This window comes from Ceratotherium simum, chromosome 21 (assembly GCF_057802395.1).
Source record: "Ceratotherium simum simum isolate JZ-2026a chromosome 21, ASM5780239v1, whole genome shotgun sequence".
NCBI classification, from domain to species: Eukaryota; Metazoa; Chordata; class Mammalia; order Perissodactyla; family Rhinocerotidae; genus Ceratotherium; species Ceratotherium simum.
The window spans coordinates 44,574,286-44,580,429 of record NC_141920.1 but is presented as its reverse complement, the minus strand read 5'-3'; positions in this window follow the sequence as shown (position 1 = coordinate 44,580,429).

Genomic DNA, 6,144 nt, shown 5'->3' with positions numbered 1-6,144 from the left:
TTTAGTTTCTCTATCCCCTATTAAAGGTAAGGCATTGAAGTCTACAATTATTATTATAGAACTATTTATTCCTTCAATTCTGTTCATCTTTTGCTTCATATATCATGGAGTTCTATTGTTAGATGTGCATATGTCTATAATTGTTATATCTTCTTGATGGATTGACCCTTTTATCACCATTTAATGTCATTGTCTCTTGAAACAATTTTTGACTTAAAGATTATTTTGTCTGATATTAGTATAGACAGCTTAGCTCTGTTTTGGTTACTATTTGCACGGAATATATTTTTTCCATACATTCACTTTCAACCTATTTGTGTCTTTGGATCTAAAATGTGTCTCTTAGAGACAGCATATAGTTGGATTATGAGGCTGTTTTTTAAATCCATCCTGCCAGTTTCTCCCTTTTAATTGGACAGTTTAATCCATTTACATTTAAATAATTACTGATAAGAAAGGACATACTTCTGCAATTCTGGTATTTGTTCTCTATAAGCTTATATATTTCTTGTTCCCAAATTCCTCCCTTACTGCCTTCTTTTGTGTTTGATTTTTTTCAAGTGTATCATTTTGATTCTTCTCAAAATGTATATTCTGTATATTTTCAATTATACATATTTATATATGTACAGAATATATTTCTGTATATTTTCTAGTTACTTTCTTCATGGTTACCATGGGGATTACAATTATCATCTTAAATTTATAACAATCTAGTTTGAATTAATACTAACAATTTCAATGGAATACAAAATTCTGCTTCTATACAATTCCATCCCCTCTTATGTTGTTGTTGTCAAAAATTACATCTTTATACATTGTGTGCTCATTAACATAGGTTTGTAATTATTGTTTATGCATCTGTCTTTTAAATTACATAGGAAAAAAGGAGGAGTTACAAGCCAAAAATACAACAACACTGACTTTATACTTAACTATGCAGTTACCTTTATCAGCATTATTTATTTGTATGGCTTCAAGTTACTGTCTAGTGTCCTTTCCCTTCAGTCTTCAGCATTTCTTGTAGGACATATTTATTAGTCATGAACTCCTTCATTTTATTTATCTGAGAATGTCTTAATTTCTCCTTTAGTTTTGCCAGATATAGAATTCTTGGCAAATATACCATTCTATTGTCTTCTTGTACCCATGGTATCTAATGAAAAACCAGCTGTTGATCTTATTGAGGGTCTCTTGTATGTGACAAGTCTTTTTTTTTCTTGCTGCTTTCAAGATTCTGTGTTTTTCTTTTGATAATTTGACTATCATGTGTCTTTGTGTGGACGTCTTTGAATTTATCCTACTTTAAGTTTATTGAGCTTCTTGGATGTGTAAATTCATGTCTTTCATCAAATTTCAGAGGTTCTTGGTCATTATTTCTTCTAATATTTTTTTCTGCCTCTCTCTCTTATCCTTCTAGGACTCTCATTATGTGTATGTTGGTAGGCTTGATGGTGCCCCATAGTTCTCTGAGGTGCTGTTCATTTTTCTTCACTCTTCTTTCTTTCTGCTTCTCATACTCGATAATTTGAATTGACCTACCTTCAAGTTTGTTGATTTTCTTCTGCTGTCGAATCCCTCTAGTTAATTTTTTATTTCAGTTATTGTACTTTTCAGCTCTATAATTTCTATTGTTCCTTCTTATAATTTCTATATCTTTATTGATATTCTCTATTTAGCGACATATTATTCTCCTGGTTTCCTCTAGTTCTTTGTTTAGGTTTTCTTTAGCTCTTTGAGCATATTTTAAGACAGTTGATTTAAAGTCTTGGTCTATTATGTCCAATGTCTAGGCTTCTTCAGGGACAGTTTCTATTAATTCCTTATTTCCCTGTGAATGGCTCAGAATTTCTTGTTTCTTTGCATGCTTCATAATTTTTTGTTGAAAAGTGGAAATTTTGAACAATGTAATGTGGCAACTCTAGAAATCAGGTTCTTCCTCCTTCTCCAAGGCTTGTTGTTGCTGCTTGTTTTGGGTTGTTGTTTGCTTAGTGACTTTTCTAAACCATTTTGGTAAAGACTGTATTCTTTCTCATGTATAGCCATTTAAGTCTCTGTTCTGTTAGCTTAGTAGTCAGCTAGTGATTTGACAGAGATTTCCTTACATACCTGGAGCCAAAAATACAAAATGCTCTCCCAGTCTCTGCAGGTTGGCTCTGTGTGAGATACTCCTTCAATGCTTAGCCAGTCTGTTTAAACCTTTGCCTTAGTCTTAACTTCTTCCTAAAGTTAGCCAGAAAGATTAGGGTCTTCTCTGGTCTTTTCTGAGCAGTTGTCCAGCCCTGGGCATGTGTGTGCCCTTCTAGATTTCTTGGTAAATGTGTAGGCTTTTCAAAGTCCTCATTCCCCCAAGTATCTCCTTCTCTAACCTCTTCCTTCTTAGGCTTTTCTGGCTCTCTATTGCTTTCCCCATTTGTAATCCCCTGCCTCAGGCGGCTGAGGCTAACACATTTTCCTTTAAATGCTTTCAATAAATGCCACCTGAGAAGCTGCTTCTGTCCTGGGGAAAGTCCAAGTCAGATGACACAAAGGCAAGCCCTTGAGCCAATCTTTCAGGGAGTCACCAGACAGATTAAAACACACAACCACAATTCCTTGGGAATAAGGTCAATATTGCTCCCTCTGGTATCAACAACCTGCACTCAGAACGTAGGCAGCTGTCTTCGTGGCTGCTACTGAGCTGTGGGTAGGAGATGTTAAGCAGATAGGATATAATGCCACAGCACTCTCTTACCAAAATTCAGCAACTCCTTTGTTCATTTAGCATTCCTCTGGGTGTTCTAAGTTGTTTTCTTTAAATAGACCCCAGAATTCTGAAAAAATTTGATTCAGTTTTTGCCAGCTATTTGCTTTTGTGGAGGGACAGAGTTTTGGAGCTCCCTACTCTGCCCTTTTCAGTGACATCACTCCTGTAGGGCTAAGTTTTATCCTGTTTACAGCAATTAGAAGTGTCATTTCCTTAAAAACAAAAGTAAGACAAATAATAAGTTCAGAACCAGAGACTCTCAGATAATTTTTAGTATATAAGTCTTTTCATAAACTAGGTATTCAATGCTGTTGAATAAATGTGAGAATACAAGAAAAAACACTAGGCTCTAGAAAATAAAAGAAACTAGTCTCAAGCCAAAGAACAGATATTACATGTAAATAGCATATTAAGGACTCTCATTGGAATAGAAGGTGTTCAGCCTCACACATATTCAGAGATATTAACTCCCTCAGTAAAGACATTTTCAGATACTGAGAACCATTTATAGTGGGACATTTATATTGGGACAGATTTGTGTGTATATTTTCTTTCACCAGTACCTATCCTGATCTAAACAGTAACACACTGCCAAGACTTGAAAACTATCAAACAACAAAAAATCCCAGAAATCTATGATTTATGAGAATTTGAATGGAAAAAAAATCATATTCCCATGCCATTTTGAGAAAATAATCTGGCATAGGATTTATATCCAAAATAACCTACAGTTTGAACCAATTTGAATGAAAAATCATATTTCTGGGCCATTTTGAAGAAAAAACTGCCTTAAGACTTGTCCAAAAAACTCCACAATGAGAATGGATATGGATTTTAAAACCTGCATTTCTGTGCCATTTTGGGGAAAAATTATGGTAAATAATTCATGTCCAAAAATCTCTCAAGATTTAGCAAATTTGGATAAAATATTTTGTTTTCACACAGCTTTGGGAGAAAAATATGGCAAATCTTAATGTCCAAAAATAAATTCTGGGCAAATTTGGATAAAAAGCCATCACCATCTTTCTGAACCATTTTGGAAGAAAAAAATCTGCATGGGACCTATATCCAAAGAAACACACTTTTTGGAAGAAAAAGCTGGCATAGGGCTTATGTTAAAAAAAAAAAAAAACCTGCACTTTGGAGTGATTTGGATTTAAAAAATACCATGTTTGGGGGGTCACTTTGGAAGAAAACCTGACAGAAGACTTATGTCTACGAAATCTCACAATATTAGTAAATTTAACACAAAATAATATCTTACGGCCATTTACAAAGAACAATCTGGAACAAGGCTTACCCCCAAAATCCACAATTTGAGGACATTTAGATGAAATATCACATTTTAGGCCATTCTGGAAGAAAATGTGGCATATGAATTATGTCCAAAAAATTTCACTATTTGAACCGATTTGAAAAATCACATTTCTAGGCCACTTGGAAGAAAAGTCTTATATAAGACTTATGTCTAAAAGGTCCCAAGATTTGAGTGATAAGAAATAAGATTTGGATAAGAAATCACATTGTATGCATATTTTAGAAGAAAATCTGGTATAGGACCTAGTTCCAATAAGCCCCCAAATGTGAGCAGATTTGGATGGAACTATCACATTTCCAGGGTATCTGGGGACAAATATCTGGCATATGACCTATGTCCCCAAACTACACTATTTACATGAAATTGAATTTTAAAAATTGAAATTTAAAAATGCTTCTTGTCCATATGAGAAAAGACACTAAGCCCAGATTCTTGGGGAGAGTAACTAGACTCAATCTCATGATATTTATATGAAGGAAATGATAGTGTCTATCTTGGAGACTATCTCCACAGTCCACCTTCTGAACACCAACCTTCATGTCCATCCCATGTGAAATACACACTCATCCCTAAGACCCCCAAAGTCTTATCCCATTATGGCATTGGCTCAAAGTTCAGGATCTTGTTATCTAAATCAGGTAAAGGTGTAGATGATGCTTTATTTGAAGACCTGTGAACTAAAGAAGCATATCTAACATCCAATGTTGATTCAGAGATAGGATAACCACAACAGATGCTTCTATTAAAAAAAAAATGGAGAAATAGCAGACATGTAACAGGCATTGATTCACAGAAATTCTGAAATTCAGCTGGGCACATGCCACCAGTTCTTTGATTAGTGCCCAGTACTGCCTCCTGGGAGTGATTCTGTATGGCTTTTGTGTCTGTACTCAGTTATTCTTCCTTTTCTATAAGAAATGGCCAGTATTTGAAGCTTAGTAGATTTCTCATCTTGCCTCCCTGCCCACAGAGTGGGTTTTTCTCTGTCCTTTTCAAACTAAGCTGGTGTTTCTGATAAAATGTCACAGGTTTCCTATGCCTCTTACTGAAGTTCACTTCATTAGATGAAACCGCATCTACAAAGCTCAAGTCAGGCCCCTCTCTGGTTTGGGTTGAGTGTCAGGGTGCTGTGGGATACTCTTAAAACTCGCAGAAACCATTTTGTGTAGTTGAGAGGGTCTAGGAGCTGCACACAAATTTCCTGAAGTCTTAAAAAAAGGGTCTTATAGCTGCACCCTTGAGATGATCTTTACCTTAAAGGCCACTTGTTTTGAGCAAAACTACTTTGGACTGGAACACAATGGAGGAGCTATGGTTAAGAATCTTTAAATATGGCTAAATATCTTCACCCTTGTGATTGGAGAACTACCCAGGGTGTCATGGCTAAGGGACTTTAGAACAATTATTGCATGGCTGCCAGGGGGCCTGAGTCCTAGGGGATGGAGTGCTAAGGAGTATGATTGAAAGTTCTAAACTCTGGTATGATCCAGGAGTGTGGCTTCAAGAGTCTTATCCATTATTGGAGGCTGAGGAGAGAACATGGTAACAGGTCATTATGCTATTGGAATGCCAATGAAGTGGTATAGCTGGGGGTGGTTGGGTATCATCCATGTTCTTGGTGGTCTAATATGAGTGTGACTGGAGACTCAAGGTTCTGAGAGTAAAGAATTGCTTGGTCATAGCTGAAAGACCAGGCCCTGGGACTGGAGTGCTGGGGACAATGTCTTGCTACGGGGGCTCAAAGATGGGAAGACCAGGGACTAAAGCCTGAAAAAAAGCAATAAAGGTGGCTAGGGGATGATTCAGCAAAGGCAACAATATAGATGTTTGAGAGCTAGGAGGGGAGAAGAAAGGGAGCTGTCACAGAAGCCAAGGAAAAAGGAGAGTTGCAGATGAAAATGGACTACTAGAGGAAGCCATATCTTCTGGCAGAAACCTGAGGATTCCCTCCTTTCACCTAAAATCCCTGTATACAGTTCCTAGATTCTCTCCCTATACAAATGACCAGACTTGCCAATAAATGTAGGAGTGACTCAGTTCTTTTGTCTTCCAAGGAATTGAATTCTGGTAGAATTGTGGA